The sequence below is a fragment of the Manacus vitellinus genome, unplaced genomic scaffold (genome assembly GCF_001715985.3).
Source record: "Manacus vitellinus isolate BGI_N305 unplaced genomic scaffold, ASM171598v3 scaffold_37_pilon, whole genome shotgun sequence".
Taxonomy (NCBI): domain Eukaryota; kingdom Metazoa; phylum Chordata; class Aves; order Passeriformes; family Pipridae; genus Manacus; species Manacus vitellinus.
The window spans coordinates 1,408,206-1,426,915 of record NW_021940517.1 but is presented as its reverse complement, the minus strand read 5'-3'; positions in this window follow the sequence as shown (position 1 = coordinate 1,426,915).

The following is an 18,710-nucleotide window of genomic DNA, read 5'->3' as shown; positions in this document are numbered from 1 at the left end:
ATCCTTGCAGGGTTGCTATTTGCAGTTATGTAAGCATATCTTAGTTATTACTGATATACATGTCTGAAGCACTGGCTACTTTCAGTCTAGGAAAAAAACACCTAGGTGCTGCACAATAAGTACTCCTATACATGTTGATGTTGGTCATCAGACTATTTCTTTGCTCTGATATGTCCACGTAACATTCAGAAATCTCTATCAGGCCACTAAGTATAACAAATTACTGGTCTATACATTTCAGGACTTTTATCGGTCCAAAGAATAAAATGATGGCTCTGTACTACAGCACACAGCCACAGAAAGCTGGACAAAGATGCAGACATCTGCAGCAGCAAAGATATTTATCTACAGAAGGAAAGCTTGTAGAGGATATGTCAGCATTTTATTTGCTTCTAGACTGCATTATCAATCTCTGTCATTATCCGAAATTAAAAGTCACTGCATTATGCAAAATACTTTTAAATAAGCAGCATCTCTTGTCTTCATTTCTAACTTTCTTAAAGAATAATTTGATGCATTACCATAAATGAATGAATGAGCCACAAAATCTCATCAAAATGTGAAGGGAGACTGGATCTGAGTATGACGGCCTGTAATTCACCTGCTATTGGGGGGCTGCTTTTGAAAAATGGACCAAAATCATCTGTGCAGATTACTATTGTAGCCACTGTAAAAATTTTAGAATATAATTTCCATTTTTCTTTCTATATGAAGGAGTGAATGTGTTTTCCCTGTTAATTCCCAAATTGAAAAAAAACCGATAGAACATGTTTGAAGAAGCCATTTCAGACACATATCAACACAGTTATGTATCTGGAGACAGCAGCAGGGATAATATTCCTGACCAGCACCATCAACAGACTACTAGGAAATTCCAGAGGGTCAGCTAAGGACCTATACCAATGATGACAAATAAGAGGGAATTTCTCTTTACTTAACAATGAACAGCGTTTCCATGATAAAATGTTTCAAGTGCCTGGTTTGTTTTGGAAACTGTGGGATCTGAAATTTCTTCTGCAAAGAGGGACTGTTTCTGTGGAATTGGAACAAATAATCCACAGGTATTTAGACTAAAAAATCATTAATAAAATTACCTAGATTGAATTTATTCTTTTCTTTTTTCTCTTCTGATTTCCACTAGGTTATCATTTCTTCAGAGTTCCTCTTGAGCTAAACATCACTGCAACTGATTTGCTCGGTGTAGAATAATAGATTTCATCCAAGACCTTTTGAGTTACAGGTCATTTAATACAGTAACTGTGGGCAAGGAGGGCCACCCATGTGCTCCCACTGATGTCAATGAGTATTTGTTGCTCATGAGTTCAGAAATGAAAAGCAAGTCTGGCTGTGACAGGTCACTCCTAATCTGAATTTGTCATGCACTGCCACTGTTTGTATCTCATTTTCTGGGTGCCCATCTTCAGGCTCCCAAAGATTAATTTGCAAAGCAGGCAGGTGCTATAGGAAGCAGAGGGAAGATGATCTCTGTTTCGCACACAGAGACTCTTGCTGTTTGGATGCAGTTGCTGTACTTCACACCCGGCCCTTGTGAAGGGTTCTTCACTGCTTCCATCCTAAATGCAGGCAAGTAAATGCAGGTGCAAAGGGGAGAGCTTATCTGGTTATTGCCTTGTGTCTGAGACAGAGTGGCAAGACTCCAGGGAAGCAAAGAATATGAAAAAAGGACAGAAGAGATGGCAATTTATGCCCAGGAAAAAACAAACAAACAAACAAACAAACAAACAAGTGCCATTTTATCATTTTGTGTTAGTGCTGGCAGAAAGCTGGGTGCAAAGACCCTGTCATTTGTTTCTGGCTCTGGTCATGATTTGAATTAAAACAAACAAACAAAACCCAAAACCAAACAAACCCCAACAAAACAACAATTTTCACATTTCAGTAAAAACTAACCATGACCTCTTGTGTCTGGCTAACTTATCAGGTGGAAAATATTAACATCGTGATGCTCCAAGCATTTCAACAAAAGCAAGGTCCTTGAGTTCCCGACAGGGACCTGCCCAGTTAGCTGGCCCTCTTTTTTGATTTTTCTCTCTACAACTAGGTTTTTTAGAAAACAAGAAGAATAAGAACACTTCGGTGCATCCAGTCAGCTGTGAATAAGCAAAGGATGAAGATGCTCTGCTGAGAATGCCACACGGAGAAAATGACTGATCCTCTGCAGAGTCCAGAAAACCCCTACTGAATAGTGAGAATGCAAAAAAAAGTGATAAAATAAACCCAAGCCAACCCCGAAGTATGTTTATTTAGTCAGGAAACAGCATCCATCCATAGCCTAATGTTTCACTTCACAATTCTGATGTTTCAGTACATTTTTTCTCAGCTACATAATATACCATTCATTAAATGCATGCATATATATTAGTTCTAAAAGACTGAACAGTTTCGCTTGCCAGCTTTATCATATCAGATTTTCCCATGTTTTTCTCTGTTGCTGTGAGATAGACCTGTACAAATAAAAATCAGTCCCTGCCTGACTGAGCAGAGAAACACTGACCCTGAGTAACCACCATATGCAAATGGTGTGGACAGCCTAGATTTCTCTCCTTTAATGTGTTCTGCTCTTGGAATATGAAAAGCATGTCAGCATTTTTGGAACAGGACTTTGAATTTTTTCAACCAACTTGTTCTCCTGCGATCTTCACTGGAGGACAAGAGTTGCTGGCTGAACATAAGGAGAATCTCTGTCATAGAACCTCTGCATGTAGACACTGGATATCCTGAAGTGTGTGCTTAAGCATAAAAGTAGTGGGTAAAACCCTGGCCCCAATGAGATCCATGGCATTTTTAATATCATTATCAATGGGGGTAAGATTTTATTTGGTGGGATTAATTTATAGGATTAACGTAAAGGACCACGGCCCAAATTGTTCTTTACTCATCAGAAACGAATAATACTGATCTTGAAGTAGCACGAGATAACCAAATTACACATGCAAATAAACACATTATGATGGACTGCATCAGTGTAAGTGAAAAATACTATTTACCTTCCAGAGGAAAAGAAATAGTTTTTAAATGAACCTTTAATTTAATCTATTCCTTTAGAATATTAGCTTAAGAGAAAAAATTATTACCACTTGGGAAATATACCCATAATGGAGGCTTCCCAGGTACCTCTCATGAAAATATTCAAAATAGATGTGAACACACACTATAGGTTCCATAAATGTCAACATTTATTTCTGGTAAATATTGTCCCTTGCTTTATCTCTGCCAGTTTGTATCGCCTCAGACCAATAAATTTATGCAGGAGTCCATAACTACTTACTGCTCTCATTAGATTAGCAATGATTACAAGTGACTGCTGTACTGGATGGAGTCTGAACTCTTCCCCCATGGGATATATGCCTCGCACCACTGCATGATCCCCCTTGACTAGATATTTGCCTACTCTCAAGCAGTACAAGTGTTCCTAGTAAACCAGGAAAGCACAAGGTCTGCCCCTGCTCTCAGGTCAAAGCGACCACTGAGCATTTGTTAATGATGAGTTGTCCTATAGCTAGAAGGGCCATCTTACACCCTACACTGCCTTTCTGCATAAATCTATCTGGATGACAGGCAGTAATCACATGTACTAATCATACAGACCACAGGCTAGGATAATTTAACATACTTTCTTCAGAATGCCCCAGGAGAGACAGAAGAATTCTCCAGTGAGAAACGGTCTGTACATACCCATACCAAGCAGGTTTTTTGCTCTAAGTGTGACAAATAGCAACCATGGCCAAAAAAGAGGTGTTGTATGGAGAAAACACTCTGCTAAAAAGGAAAAGACTAATTTCACTCTTGGACTGCACTAAACATACAGGGTCCTGCAAAGCAGACAGTCCAAGTGCAGGAAAGCAGAGGGTAATACGAAGGAACTTACTGGTTTCCCAAAGAAGACAATATTGGCTGTAGAGAGCTGATGGCCAAGACAAATAGAGATGTGTTGATTTTACATCCGCCCATGGGCTTATTTTGTTGTAGGAGAAGAAACCCTGGGATGCCTTGAGCTATTTGCCATTGCAGGAAGCCCTTGGTGATGATGAGAATGCACAAACTGCCCATTATTTCCCTGGGAATGAATTGTCCCTTGCACCAGGTATGCATTACTTTGGTGGCAAAAGGTCCCTTTGAACCAAGACCGAGAATCTGAGAGGAGCAGGATGGAAAGATGAAAGCAAGAACAATTTCATGGTAATGTGGAGAAGGACAGAAAAAAGAACAAAACCTACTGGGCATGAACTACAGTGCCCCAGAGTGAAAGCCCACACCTACCTCAGGAGGATAGAAAATAGCCTTGACAACATGCAACAGCCAGACTCTTGAACTTCTCTTCTATTGATGTTAAGCAATGAACACTCAATGGAAAGGAAAATACACCTTGTGCTACTGGTGAAAATAAATATTTGTTCTGTGGCAATGGAGTAACCTGGAAAGAAAAGAAAGACTGGGAAGCTACTGTGGGAACTGATTCCAAATAGCAATTGTAGTGAAAGGTCTGGGAATTCTGCCTCTGTACAAGTAATGACGTGTTCAGTGATCCTGAAGCTGTTCTCTAAACATTCTCTAACAGTGATGCATTTGCATTTTTCAAATTTGTGATGAAGACAGTTAATTCATAGAGATGGAGAAAGTCAAACGGATGGCTTGACCTTGGAACTTGGCCTGGAAGGTATCCTTACTCTCAGCAAGAAAAGCACTGTTCACTTTGCATAGCAAAGCCTGAGAAGTGAACATGAGAAACCCAGGGATGTGCTTGTGACCCACTTAGAGTTTCTGTTCTCTTAAAGCCACCCCAAGTTTCAAATTGATTCATTTCACCATTTGCTACAAATATTCCCCAAACCCCACAGAGACATGAAATCTGATCCAGTACTTTTCCCAAAATGTTGCTGTACAGACCGAGAAGTCAGGAATGATAGAACAAGCTCCAGGTAAAACCTTCACAGATTCAAGGAAGGCTAAGGCCTGTCCTTGTAGTGCCTGTAGCCTTCCATTTGGAACTGGTCCTTCTGCCCTAAGACCTTCAGTAAAGGACAAATGCAGCAAGGAGAATCTGTCCTGGAAGCCAGATAAACCTAATCACTCCTTTCCACAGGCTGGATGGAGTGTTTCTGAAGATGCAGCTCCTGTGTCCTCAATAACAGTGGCCAGTTTGTCATCTGAAGGGTGGAAAGTAGCTGTTGCCTAGACTGCTGTTACTGGAGTTATCCTGACATGGGTATTGGATATTAATATTAGCATAGAAGACACCAGTGGGCAGTGGTCCCTCTCATCTTTCAATCTCTGTGCTGGCTTATTCTGTTAAACAACTTGCTTCAGTCTATGCATTGAATCTCAACTGAGTCACTAAGTAGCTTCACTACAGCTGAGCACATGCAGATGCTGCCTTGAAATCCGTCTCGAGCCCATTTTAAATACTTTAGATCTGAACTTTGTAGGGACTGTGTTTATAACTGATGTTTTAAATGCTATACCCTGTCTCTTGGGTTTGCAGCCCACCTGCTTTTCAGCAAGGATTAAGGGAAAATCCCTGGTGCTCTCTGTACCTGGACTCCGGAAGGGCAGACAGGCTCGAGCAGACTCTCAGGGTGGGGATGCAACACAGCACCAGTGGCTATGATGTAGCAGCTCTCACCTGGGCTGGACTAATCTGTCTTTGCTCCCTGTGGTGCTGCAACCAGGAGCCACCCTTTCCAAGACTGATGCTGGTCTTCCTGTCTGCTGGAGTCTGACCTGCTCCCCAGACTACTTCTGCCATCTGCACTCCCCAGGGCACCAGTAGCAGACCCTACACCTGGGGTTACCAGCCCCTGAGGACACACATCTGCACCAGAGTGGGTGGTTCAAGACAAAAAGCCCTACGGTGGGCAATCAGTCAAGCTCATGTCCATCCCTAGCAAGAGGGATGGTGTCACTGCTGACAAGAAACACACCAGAAAATGCAGAAACCTCCTCTGATGCCTTTCCCCCATCCAAATCCAGCATAAACCATACATCAAAAGGCAGAAGAGGTAGAAGCCAGTTAGCTTTTCCCCTTTGCTCACTCACTTGTCCCCTACCTGTGTCCCCTTGCCAGGAGGGGAAGCACAGGTTCCAAACATCCAGAGACCTGTCTCTCAGGTTGTCCAGCTCAGTTGGAAGCAGAAGGGCCTGATGCAGGTGCTATGAAACCTAGTCTGGTAAGAGCTCATCTATGAAGTGCAGAGAGCTCAAGACATTATTTGAATTTGGCAGTTCCCCTCCAAGCTGCCCACTGTTTCCTTGGAGCAAGAGTGAATTTGGAACCTGTCCCAGCTGGAATCTGGGATTCACTCTCCCCTGTGTGAGACTCCAAAAAACAAAGGGACAGAGCCTGTAAGCTGGAGAAGGCCTCCTCTTAAAGTCACTAAGAGATTAAAAAAAAAATCAATTCATCAAAACTACAAGACCAAACATGTTTCTTAGCATTCCCATGCACAGTACTGTGCAATATACCTTCTGCAAGTGCATTTTAACCATGTTTCTGTTGATGCTGCCTTGTGCCCACTCTGGCTTGTATTTAACTTTCCACAACAGGTCATACTCAGCTTTGGACACAATAAAGCAAATAGGTTTTTTCCTTTTTATTTGTTCATGTCATTAACATTAAACGCATGCTATAATGACAATGGAATTGATGGCTGAATGGGATGTATTTTAATTTAAGTAATATTTCCATTAATCTAAAAGCTCTCCCTTAAAAGTCTGTACAATTTATTTATTGGAAAAATTCCAGAATAATTGTACTGAAAATTCTGCTCTGAATGATAATATGTCAGACTTTTAAAGCTCTCTTCTGGCAGCTTTTCTTTTCACCTTTGAATGCTACTGACATAAGAAGACATTTCTCACAAGTCTGATGTGTAATGAAAAAAAGAGAAAAAAAAAAGAAAGAGGGACTGCTGCAGAAATCACAGTAGGTGTAGAACGCCAAAGCCCCAGATCTCTCCCCCTGGCTTGAGAACTGCATCCCAGATTTGTTACTGGTTTATGTTAGGTTATGGAAAATGCAGAGGATTAAAAAGGCAGAGGGAAACAGATGTCATACAGGCAGAGGCAGCTACAAGCCAATCTCCATCCGAGAGCACAGAGGCACTGCACCCAGCACAAGAATGTGTTTGGAGGCAAAGCTAAGCTGCGGCAGCTGCGGCTGGGACAGAGGGGCGCAGCTGCGCTAGAGGAGGCGGACGAACAGGCGGCATTCCTGAGCTCAGAAAACAGCAAAACCCACCATGCAAACCAAATAAAATCTGGCCTGTGCTGGGTGTCCTCCCACCCCCGTGTTTGTGCTCCCTGGCTTCAGAGCGCAGCGAAAAGGGATGGGGTCGGAGCTGCCCCCACGCCCGAGCTCAGCCTGCAGAGAGGGGATGCTGCAGATTTGCCCCTTTCCTGCTTCCCGCAAAGGGCGTGGCTCTGACTGTGTCTCCTCTAAGGATGTGCCATCAAGGGCGCACAAATACACGTCTGCATGTGCAATTCTGTTGGCCCGCAAACCCATCTAGTCTTCTGTCCAGACTTCTTTCAGGGAGAGAGGGAAGACCAGACACATGACAGCTGTTGTCATGCCACTTTGTGCTCCACTGGGCAACACATGAGATCCTCAGCAACTCCAATTAGGCAATATGAAGTGCCTAAATAGGACAGCATGGAGCTGCTCCCCTGGGAGCACAGCCCCGAATTTGGGATGTCATAGCTCCTTCCAGGCACATTTTGTCTGCCTTTGCTTTCCCCAGCCTGGGTATGAGGCGGCTGTGCAAATACCAGGGAGCTGTGGCTGCAGAGAGGCCCACTTGGGCAGACCTCCTGGTCCTTTCTCATCCCTGTGGTACCCACCTGCCAAAGCCAGCCAGCCCCAAGGCACAGCCAAGGCTGTATGTGTGAAAATCAGGCACAGCAGCCCAGCTCCACACTGCCACAGCTGCTTGGAAGGGTTTAGATCCACACTGAGCACATTGAGAAGCCACCGTGTCTGCTCTGGCCAGAACAGGTGGATGTCCCCACACTTAGCTCTTCTGAGCTATGTAGGAGCTGGGTACAGGACAGCACTGCATTGAGACCTTAAAACCATCCAGAGCAGCACTGGTGGGCAGCGCTGCTCTCCACTCTCTCCACTACAAATCTGGATTAAGCAGCAGCAATAAAGTCTGGGTCAGGATGCAGCAGCTCTCCCCTTCCTCTCCCCCCATTCAAAGCCAAAACACACTTGGCTGTACCCAACATCCCTGCACTGCAGCCAGCTGCCTATTCATTTTGAGGGTAATTGTCAATAAGAGTTCAGAAATTAATTGTATGAAGCAATTCAGGAAACATCTCAGGAAAGCAGAATTTGCTTCTGTTTTGGAAGTGCCTTCTCCTCTCTCCACCCATGGGTTGTACCTCCAAGACAAGATGGTTTCTTAAGCAGTAGAGGTGGAGCTGCTTCAGCAGCAGGTGTCCAGCAGCTGGAAGACTTTCCACGTAACTATCTCAGTGGTGAGAACAACACTCCCAGTGACTATATGGAGCCAAAGAAAATCCACTTCTCCTCCTTGCCAACAGGGTATTTCTTCTGGAAGATGGCACTGACCCTACAGTTTCACAGTACTCACAGACAGATGTGAGCAGAAAAGAGCATGCTCCCTTCCAGCCACAGCCCTGCGAGGTCTGCCTTTCTCCACGGTTAGGGAGGGTCAGGAAGGGCAGCCAGCCCTTCGTGTGTGGCCTGAGCCTGGTTAGCATCTTTCACTCTTCATCAGTCAACCATGCCTCTCCTCTGCACAGGCTCTGGATGTCTCTCTCTCACCTCTCCTCCCCTGGCTCCTCCTTGCATAGACTGATTTTGTGACATATCCAAAGGAAGGCAGTGAAAAACACATTAATATTAACTCCTGCCTGGACAATACAAAACATTCCAACTTTTTGCCACCCACAGAGCTAAGTAAATCCACCTACTTTCTACTACACGGATCATACTGATGATGACCATCTCCTTACAGTCTTGTGCAGGGAAACACATTGCTGAGACATAGCCATGCTAAATACCTGATACAGAATGCATGGAAGGAAGTCGCTCTTATCAGCAGGTATTCAGTTAGATCATAAGGCCTCTGCAGACACATGAGGACTTTGCCTTTACATTCTTCTCATTTCTTTCTTTTTTTCTTGTCTCCCTCTCCACTCTCAGTACCCACTCCCATTCCCATTCCAGGTTTCAGCCATGATCTAGTGGATCAAGTACAAGGCTGACTGGCAGCTCTTACAACCGGGGAGCCAATCTACACCTCTGCAGCTGGCTTAGCCCATATCACTGAAACCCTCAGTGGTTCTTTCTTCTCCATCTAGGAAGAACTTATGCTTATCCACTTTGGGAAAAACATTATTTCCACTTAGTATACCTACGAATAGCATGAGGTGTTGTTAAATTGGAAATCTAATGTGAGACAGCATGTGTACAGACTGCTTTGCTTGGCCACACACAGCTCAAGCAGAGCCATTGAGGATCTGCATCCCCTGGGACTGAACTGAAAGATGCAGCATCAAGATGGCATCGGGAGCAGCCCATCCATCTCCTTCCCAGCAGGGTGCTAAGCAGCTACACTAACAGCAGTTAACAGTGGGAAAGTTAATGGGTACGTGCATTAGCCTTACATAAGCTTGTTTAAACCAGGAGGGCTCTGCAGAAATCAAAGGGGTTAAGTTTTCAGGCCTTCTGTTCCCGGGATCATGAAATGAGCTCCAAGGGCTCAGACTCTGTCTTGGGATGGCCAGAAAGCAAGTTCACATCATCATGTCTTTTACCTCACTCATCAGTGCAAGACTGTATGCGTGTGTTCATACATGTGTGTTTCTGTACATGCTGCTCAAACTGATTTTTTTTATTTCTCCCCACTACCCCCAGAAACATAGAACTACTACGTTATAATAAAAGGATAAAGGATAAAGGATAAAGGAGGGGTTTATTTCTCTAGACTCATAAATTTTCAAGTTTAAAAGTACCCCTATTGTGTCCACTGGTCCAGGCCAGAGTCCGCAAGCAGCTGACTTGTCAGCTTGGCATGAGTCCAGTGCCAGCCACCTAACAGATGTGTCATAGTACTGAAAGGTTATGGTGAAATTTTTTCCCTCAGCATAAGGAATAGACACTGCTATTGGGCTTAACAGAAGATGCAGGGCCTTGATGTAAATATTTCATGATAAACAAGAAACCTGTGTAAACAATGAGTATAGATACATAATTGATGATGGATACAAGATCTAGAGAACTTGGCTTTAGGCACAGTATTCAAAGGAGTTACTTTCCCCCCGGGTCTGACCTCTGACATGTCTTCCAGGGCAGGCTTGTTCAGCTCAGCTGTATCTAGGAGCTTGAACTGCCCTAGAAAGCTTGAACCACGTGATTTGGGAATAGGGAGAGGGAATGGGAGCAAAGCCAGACTTGGTGAGTGGAAAATCTCTCCTATAAAAGCCTGCAAGACCTTTACGGATCGTCATAATGGCTTTTTGTTGTTGTAGTTGCAGGGATCATTTTTTAAAACAAAGAGATAACATTTGGTTCATTTCTTTCATTTTGGAAAAGGGCAGCTCCTAAGCCCTTATCGTTAAGAAATAAGAGCAGTGTTACATGTTCAAACAATTTATGTGAGGATCCTGCCATTTGTTATGGGAACAGCAAGTACAACTGCAAGTCCATTATCATCAGTCCCTGCCTCTGCATGCACAGCATGAGCAAGTGAGGCAGATTAGGGGTAAGAGCAATGGAGCCTGCAAAGTCAGTGACAAATATTCAGTACTTAAAACCCTCTTTGATGCTTCCCACACTGAAGTGGGGCTTTGATTTGGTCAGTGACCAGACCTGGACCCACTGATTTTTCTCCAATTTACTCCAAGTCTCAAAAAATAGCAACCTTTCTTTGTGATCTAATGGCTGAGAAACAAGTGACCCAGCACCACCACAGCACTCTCCGATGCCCCAATGAACAGTGGTGACAGGAGGTGGGTGACAGAACTGATACAGATAAGTTAATAGTGTTGGAAGGAGTTTCTGAACACTTGCCAGTGTTAAAACCTGCCAGTGTTCTCTGTCTTTTTACTTGGAAAAAAAAATCACAGGGCAATGGCATTACATTCTGGTCTTGTTTTCAAACCCACACTTCCTCTGACCTCTACTCCCCATATCTTCACCCTCCCACTCACAGCTAATCTCTCCCTGCCTCCCCACTCCTCTGTTGTTTCTGCAGACAACACGTTTATGTTGCTGCGAGTCTGCAGCAGTCGACAGACCATTTCTCATAATAAACGACTCCTGACTCTGCAGCCAGGCTGGGCCGTGCCACGTGAGCAGTTGGGAGTTCATGGGTTTTGAAAAGAAGAAGCTTTACACTCCAGAAAAAAACCCTAAATCTTCTGTAAGAAGAGCCTGTGCTGGTGCAAGCACAGATGGGTAGAGGAGGAGGAGATCAGGGACCAGGGTGTTCTGCTGCAGCCCTCCATGATGTCCCATATGGAAAGTGCTCAGCAGCGAGCTCACTGTGGCAGGGACACAGTTACTTATGGGCAGCAAGAAATGGCAAGGCACCTGCTGCAATTACTTAGCAGAAGTTTAGATGCCTTTAAACAAAGAGAAGGTCTCTGAGGAATGATAGTGATCAAAACAGCAATTTAGAGAGCTTTCTGAGACTGTGGACTAGCTGTTCTAACACATCCCTCTGTTCAGTGCTTCTGCTCTCAGATGTCATGAGGTTCATGGGCAAGCAGGGGCCTTGGAAGGAAGAGGCCTTCTGCTGTGCCATGGGCCTTCTTACACACACAGTTGTGATGTTCCTATCACAATGGACTGTCAAGGCAGCAGCAGATGCTGGTACAGGTTTCAGAGGCAGTTTCCAAGGGCAGGTGTCCATAAAGGAGGGGTGGTTGTTTCCCACACAGAAGCTGGCAGCAGCAGGAACCCAACCTTGCCACCCAGCTTCCTCTGCCACCCCACACATGTGGCAGTGCTACCAGCATGGCTTTGGGGTCCAGCATAACCAAATCTCCAGAGGGAGCGTCAGCTCGCTTCAGCATAAGGGACTGTGATGGAGAGGTGTGGGAGGCTGGCTGGCAGCAATGTCCCCTCCAACCACCGCAGCTGAAGCTGATGGTGGAGGAAGTGACACTTTGGCATCAGTTCTGGCAATGATGCTTTAGTATGGGCAAAACTAGCAAAGGGGCAGGAGGGGTTGGGGGGGGTTGTTGAACCTTACCTGGCTAGACAACACAATGGCAATGGACCAATGTGGACCCTCAAGCTGTGGGACACATCCCATTATAGACTCACTGGTTTTAAAAAGAGCAGAGCGTGGAAGGAAACCCTCTTTGGGAAGGCTGCATGGGCAGCAGAGGAGCAGTTGGCTGGAGGAGGAGAGGAGGAATAGGAGGAAGTTGCTGTAATTGTTCAGTCTAATTGCTATCGTGTCTTCCACAGCCCTTCCAGCAGTGTTCCTGTGCCTGTGGTGTCTTCCTCCATCTTCAGAGGGAAACAGATTTATGGACTCAGCTGATATTATTCATTTCACTGGAAACTTGAGAGAGAGCCACTTGTAAAAGTCTGTGTAAAACAGCAAAAGAAAAATGGCAGAGGGACAGGACTGGTAGATATTGGCAGTTACAGATGTCTTTATGTGCTTGAAACAGAAGAACTGCACGGAATAATCCAGCCACCTGCACCAGGGACAAAGAAAGAAAGAAAAGGGAAAAAAAGGCATAGTTAAAGGATGAACAGGCCCCTAGGCTAAAAGAAATCTGTGTGTCCCTACACTTCAGCGAAACTGCTTACTGCATGTCCCTGCAGCCAGCTCTGTGCCAGAACAGGCCTGTCATGAGGGGCCAACACAGCTACAAAGCCGAGCCTAAGTACAGGTAACTTTTAAAGAAATCGAGATGTGGTAGGAAGTACCAAAGCTGTGGGAACAGAAACTTTGCTCCCTTCTGGCTCTTCTCTCGGAGTCTCAGATGCTTTGGACAGTGATCAATGAGAGGAAAACAGCCTTTCCCTGAACTTGCTAAACAGGCACACTGGCATGAGCAGCTCCTGCAACCCGGGCATCTCACTGGCATCTTCTGCCCATGAGTCCATGGCTGAAGCAAGATGACTCCTGCTACAGAGGCCTGGAAAATGCACTGCTTTATAAAATAAGTTTTGTACTAGTTAGAGAAGAATCAAAGTGGTGCTCCCAAAGAACACCAGTTTCAGTATCAAAACTATGGTGTTAAGGCACGAAGTGAAGGCTGCTGAAGGGCACAGCCAAATGTGCTAAAGCACTGCGGCACTGAGACACTGATGGCTCCAGCCTCCAGAATAGCTCTGGCACCCCGACATAGCAGGATTCAAGGGCAGACACCTGGAGGGTCCAAAAGCCTTGTCTCTGCAGACAAAAGAGACACATCTCACACTGAGGCTACCAAAGCTTTCTGGAGCAAAAGAGTCAGTGCAGAGGAAGGGGAGGGGAAATCACCTTATGGGTGGGAGCAGTAAATGAAGACTCTGAATCAGAAATCAAAATGTAGACATGAGCCCTTGAGAACAGAGGCATCATGAAATAAGTGAGCTCAGAAAAAGGCACATTGTTGAACCTCCTTGCCTCCACCCTCCTTGAGTGGGTCCAGCATAACACAAACCAGCAGTGTGGATGGTGCTGGCAACCACACAGCTTAAAGAAATGTTCTGATTTCAAGAAGTTCTGAGTACCTAGGAGGCTCTCAGTGAAAATTTAGTCCACATTTCAGTCCATATAAGTGCCCAAAACCTCACCTTAAGCAGCTCTCTAAAATCACTTCCTCAGGAGTCACAGCTCAAGGTCCATGTGCACACATGTGCCTGGAGTGCATCCTCATGTTCAGCTACTCCTGTGCTGGGGAAGCACAATCCCTGCACACAGCTCTACCTGCTACATCCCTCTCAACCTTTCCTCCTTCAACACCACGGGAAGCACCGGAACAGTGCTGCAGATGGTGGGGAGCCATATCAGAGACCAGCTCCTTAGCACCTGTACACCCACTGCTTTAACTCACTTTCCGGCTCCTGCTGCTGCCTCACTCACACTAAGGCTACCAGAAGTGTCAAGGGCATGTTGGCAGGAACAGGTCTCTAAGGAGCAGATGGCAGGAGGAGAGAAGGGGGAGAATTGACCTTTTGGTAACAGAGGCTAGATGAAGGCATCACTGTAAAAACCCCATGATGTCGTGAAATCATTCCTGTCACGAACACCAAACCTGATCACCTGAATGCTGAGGCTGCTGCAGAAGACTTTAATCTGTTATGGTAATGCTAGTTCCTAAAGCCATGGTGAAGGCAATGCCTGAAACACATAGAGATATGCCTAAGCCCCTGCTCCATTGCTCAGCACCACAGGGTATCTCACAGTGCCCTTGCCCTGTGCTAAAATCTGGCCTTTTCACCAGAAAACCCACTCACACTTTTTCCAGAGGAAGGTGTGGGTGCTTGCCATGCATTACCTGCATTATCAAAACCAACCTATAAATACTACTGCAGCCTTTCCTCTGGAGTGTTCTGTTCCTGCAGAGTATATTGTTTCTTCTCAGATGCTAGTCCCACAAGGAGGATGGGGAGTCCCTCTATGGCTCATTATCCTGGCTCTCCACCAACCCTGACCTCCACTTCCTCTCTACCCCACAATCCCCATGGATAGGAGATCTCTGACAAGGGACTTACACCTATGAATTGGTTCAGTGTCCTGGGAGCAGTAAGCAAGGAACTCAGAAGCTTTAGCACCGTACCTGTGGGCACAAGTCCAGCTCTCTGTATCTCCTAACACTTCTTTCAGAATTTAATTCATACAGTTCAGCTCATATTGGCAGAGATGTGCATCAGAAGATGCACCACAAATGTGCCTCTCTTAGAGAGTTCACCTTAATTCCCTAGTTTCTGTAACTTAGTCCTGTAATTGAATGAATCAGCAGAATTTTCTATTGCTTATAGAGAACAAAAGACTTAAAATTTAACCTGAGTGACCTCTGAGAGCTCAAATCCATAGACTCAATAAAATTCATGGGAGAGAAGAACACCAATACATTTGTTCAGTGTTTTCATTAACATTTTTTTCAGCTAGTCTTATAATTTACAAGGCAGGGAGATCTGACTCGTGATTTTAGAATACTTGGGGTCGGCAGGAAAAGATGCCCCATGCATGTTTGTACCTCACTGTCTCTGAAAAGGTTGACACCACTCATTAAGTGGTGTGTCACTGCTCTTGCAGATAAAGGACCCACACAGCTGGCCAAGAGATGTACAATGAAGTTGCAGTGTGTATTATGTTTTATGGAGTAGGATGCTATTTCACTGAGGGACTGACCTTATTAGGCAGCTTGGTCTCCTTCTGTCTTTGTAATTTCCTGAGATCCTGTGATGCAAGGCTTATGCAAAGAAAATGTTATGATAAAAAATGTTAAAATAAAATGTTACAATATCCAGCATATTCATGTATTCACCATACAGCAGAGGTAGAAATGTGAGATTTAATTCTGCAAAATTCACCTTCACCTCTCTATTCTAATCTTTACATAGCTTAGGTGAATTTCCATGCTGAGCTAAAGAATTCATCTAATGAACAGATTATGTTACAATTTACTTTTGGGATTAAAATCCCTGTTTACTGCTCATCTGCTTCCAAACAGTCATGGAACTGGTAAATGGGCAAACCTGTAAAAGAAAAATACAAGAAAAAAATCATCCATATATATTAACACATCAAAACTGTGTATAAAATGAAAGCTTTCTCCTTGCTTTTCTTAGAAAAACAGACAAACAAATGTATTTGAAATCATGAGCATATAAAAAGGATTTGTTTCTAGCAGGATGCAATACATACTACCAAAAGGTTCCCAGCTATGCAGCTTTAAAGGGGTTTATGTCAGAAACACTGCAAAAATAAACTGTGGCATGGAGCTATACAAATCCAGAGTGGTTTGCTATGGCTCAGTCCTATTATCCAAGTTAATGATGCTGCACACCCATGCAGGGTGGGTCTCCAGCAGTGCTGTTCTGTGTCTGTGGAGCTGACTCAGCCACCAGAGGAGCTGCTCCAGGCTGCAGGACCAGTGCCATTCCTTGACTAGGGAGGTGGGTGTGGGGCAAAAAAGGGGTGGGGGGAAAAGGGGAGCCTTGATCACAGCTGAAGAGGTGGAAGAGAAAGCAAGAAGGTGAAGTGTGAGGAGCACTGCGTAAGGCGACTCCTCCCTCTTGCCCCTTTCCAGCAGGAGCCACTTCCCTGCATTCCTGTTGACCTCCCTCCACAGCTCTACCTAGATGAGGTTCTCATGGCTGTAGGATGGGACTCTGAGGATAACAGCTGTTTTTCTGCCACAGGTTTGCATTGCTTCTGTTTGACACCAGCCCTGTGGTGGTGTCAGCCCCTGCACTTCTGGTTATAGCTTTGTGATTTCATTTTAAATAGATATCCCAGCCTAAGACCTGGTAGTGGTTGAAGTTCCCTACATGGACCAGAGATAGCTAAGAAAAGAATGTGTTTGTTTGGTAATATTGACACTTATTATCCAGCAATTAATAAAAGCTGTGCTTATTAACATGCATTTGATGTTTACATTGACTCATACATCCAAAGCCTGTTTGTTTAAGCCAGAGACATCTCAGTCATCCTTGTGCTGGTTTTATCAGGCACAGTTTTTGGAAATCCTTCCTCTCCTTTTTTTGTGTCTGCATCACCCATTTTCCTGCCTCCTCCCTGGCTGCTACACCCAACAGCAGAGAAGGAGAGAGATGAGGAACTGCATGCAGTCAGAGCTCAGGACCCCCACTACAGCAGACAAGAAAAACCTCAGAACTCACCCTACAGCATCAGGCTTCTCATTGCTTTCTGTCTCTGTGTGTTTTGCACCAGCCCGCAGCTGCAAGTTCCACATAAAGCAGCGTAAGGCTGGTGTCACGCTGCAATGAACCAGACCACTGACATCCAGGTGAAAATTTGAGAATCAAATACATGTTTCTTCTCCTATAAGGGTTGTAGCTAAGAAAGGCTCTCCTGCATGAGATTTGGAGAGGCTCTCTCCTCTAATTCCCTGAAGAAAATCCAAAAGCAGAAAGCGAGACTAGCATTGCCTTGGTATATTGGCTGATGGGTACAAAATCTTCTGACAAGTCGTTTGCTCGGCCCTGATTGGAAAATATCTTTAATTAAAACACCACATCACAATCCTAAACCAATTTCATCCCAGCTCCACTAAGTGCTTTGTACAAAACATTAACTCTAAAATCTCATTACACATTAGCAATCCCTGTGACAAACATAAATGATAATTTAGCTCTAATGCATTCTGGAACAAGCCATTTTTAAGAGAGGCACATGATATCAGCTTGCTAGGAGGAGGGGAAGAGTTGAATTTATCTGTCTCTTTATTTTTTAAACAAATGGCTCTAGCTGTTTTGGCAATGGGCTGTAGAAATCATTGTGATGTGTAGATCTGACAGTACATAGCAGCTGTTTAGCCCAAATCTGGCACTTGAGCCTGGGCTGGGTTTAGAAATCCCACTAGCAGTGCCCATTTCCCAGGTCTTTAATCATTCAAAGAAGGGGAACTGAGATGGGGAAGGTGTGAATGTCTGTTGATTTTACAGGGTGGGGGGAGGGAGATATATCCAGAGATCACAGGTAATCTGAGCTTGCTCAAAAACACAGGCAGAGCCAGGGAGGAGGAAGGAGAAGATGGGAATGAGTGCCTGCAGTCACTGCAGCTGCCTTCACAGGCAAGATCCACGAGTGCAAAAAAGGCAAGACCTGCAGCATTGTGTGGTCCCTAGCACTGGTGGGAATTTTGCACCACTAAACATTGCACAACCCAGCCAAGATAACAGAGGAAGTACAAGTACTGTCTTAGCAGCACTTCTAGACTAGAGGGATGGTAGTGAAACTAATGTTATTTGCATTTATTGTCAAAAATATGTTAAACACCCCCTCTTTGATTAAGAGCAACATTTTCAATCTCTCCCTAGACTTGAAAATGACCTTCCTAAATTCTTCAGGCTGCACCTGGATCAATTTTTCTGTGTGCAAGTAGGTGAGCACAAGGACAGTTAACTTTGTGAAATGGGGAATTTATGGTTATTTACTATGGGATTAGGAAACATATATATAATGAATATTATACAAGGATTTTAAAAACAGTCAATCCCCAGCATTTCCTCCAAGTACCACCTATCAGATTTGGTCATTTCCTTGAAATCTAGAGCTGGAATCAGGTTTTTTTTACTGGGTGACATGAAGTCAATGAAGTTTTCAGTGAAGGGAAGGCTTTTTCCCTCATCTGCTAATTTCTGGCTGCACTAGAAATCAGACAGATTATTTCTGATCAAGTTTTGTTTGAGGATGGGATGGGGGGGAGGGGGTAAATCACCTGCATCCATTCCCTTGTCAGAGCTGAAACATATCCCTGTGGCCTTATGATGTGACAACATTTCCAATGGACTGTTGCAGCTGTAGAGAAAAAGGTGCAAATAAAAAAAACATTGACTTTGACAATGCACATCTCTCTCCTGTAGAACTACCTGAAAACATGTATGTTTGGTCCAGCAAGGAACAAATCCCCTTAAAAACTTACTGCAAGATGGGTGCGATCTTTAACCAACTCTTTATTCAAGCAGCATCTGTGCTTTACTCTGCCCCGCAGAAGTCCAGAAATTCTTTTCACCAGCTTTA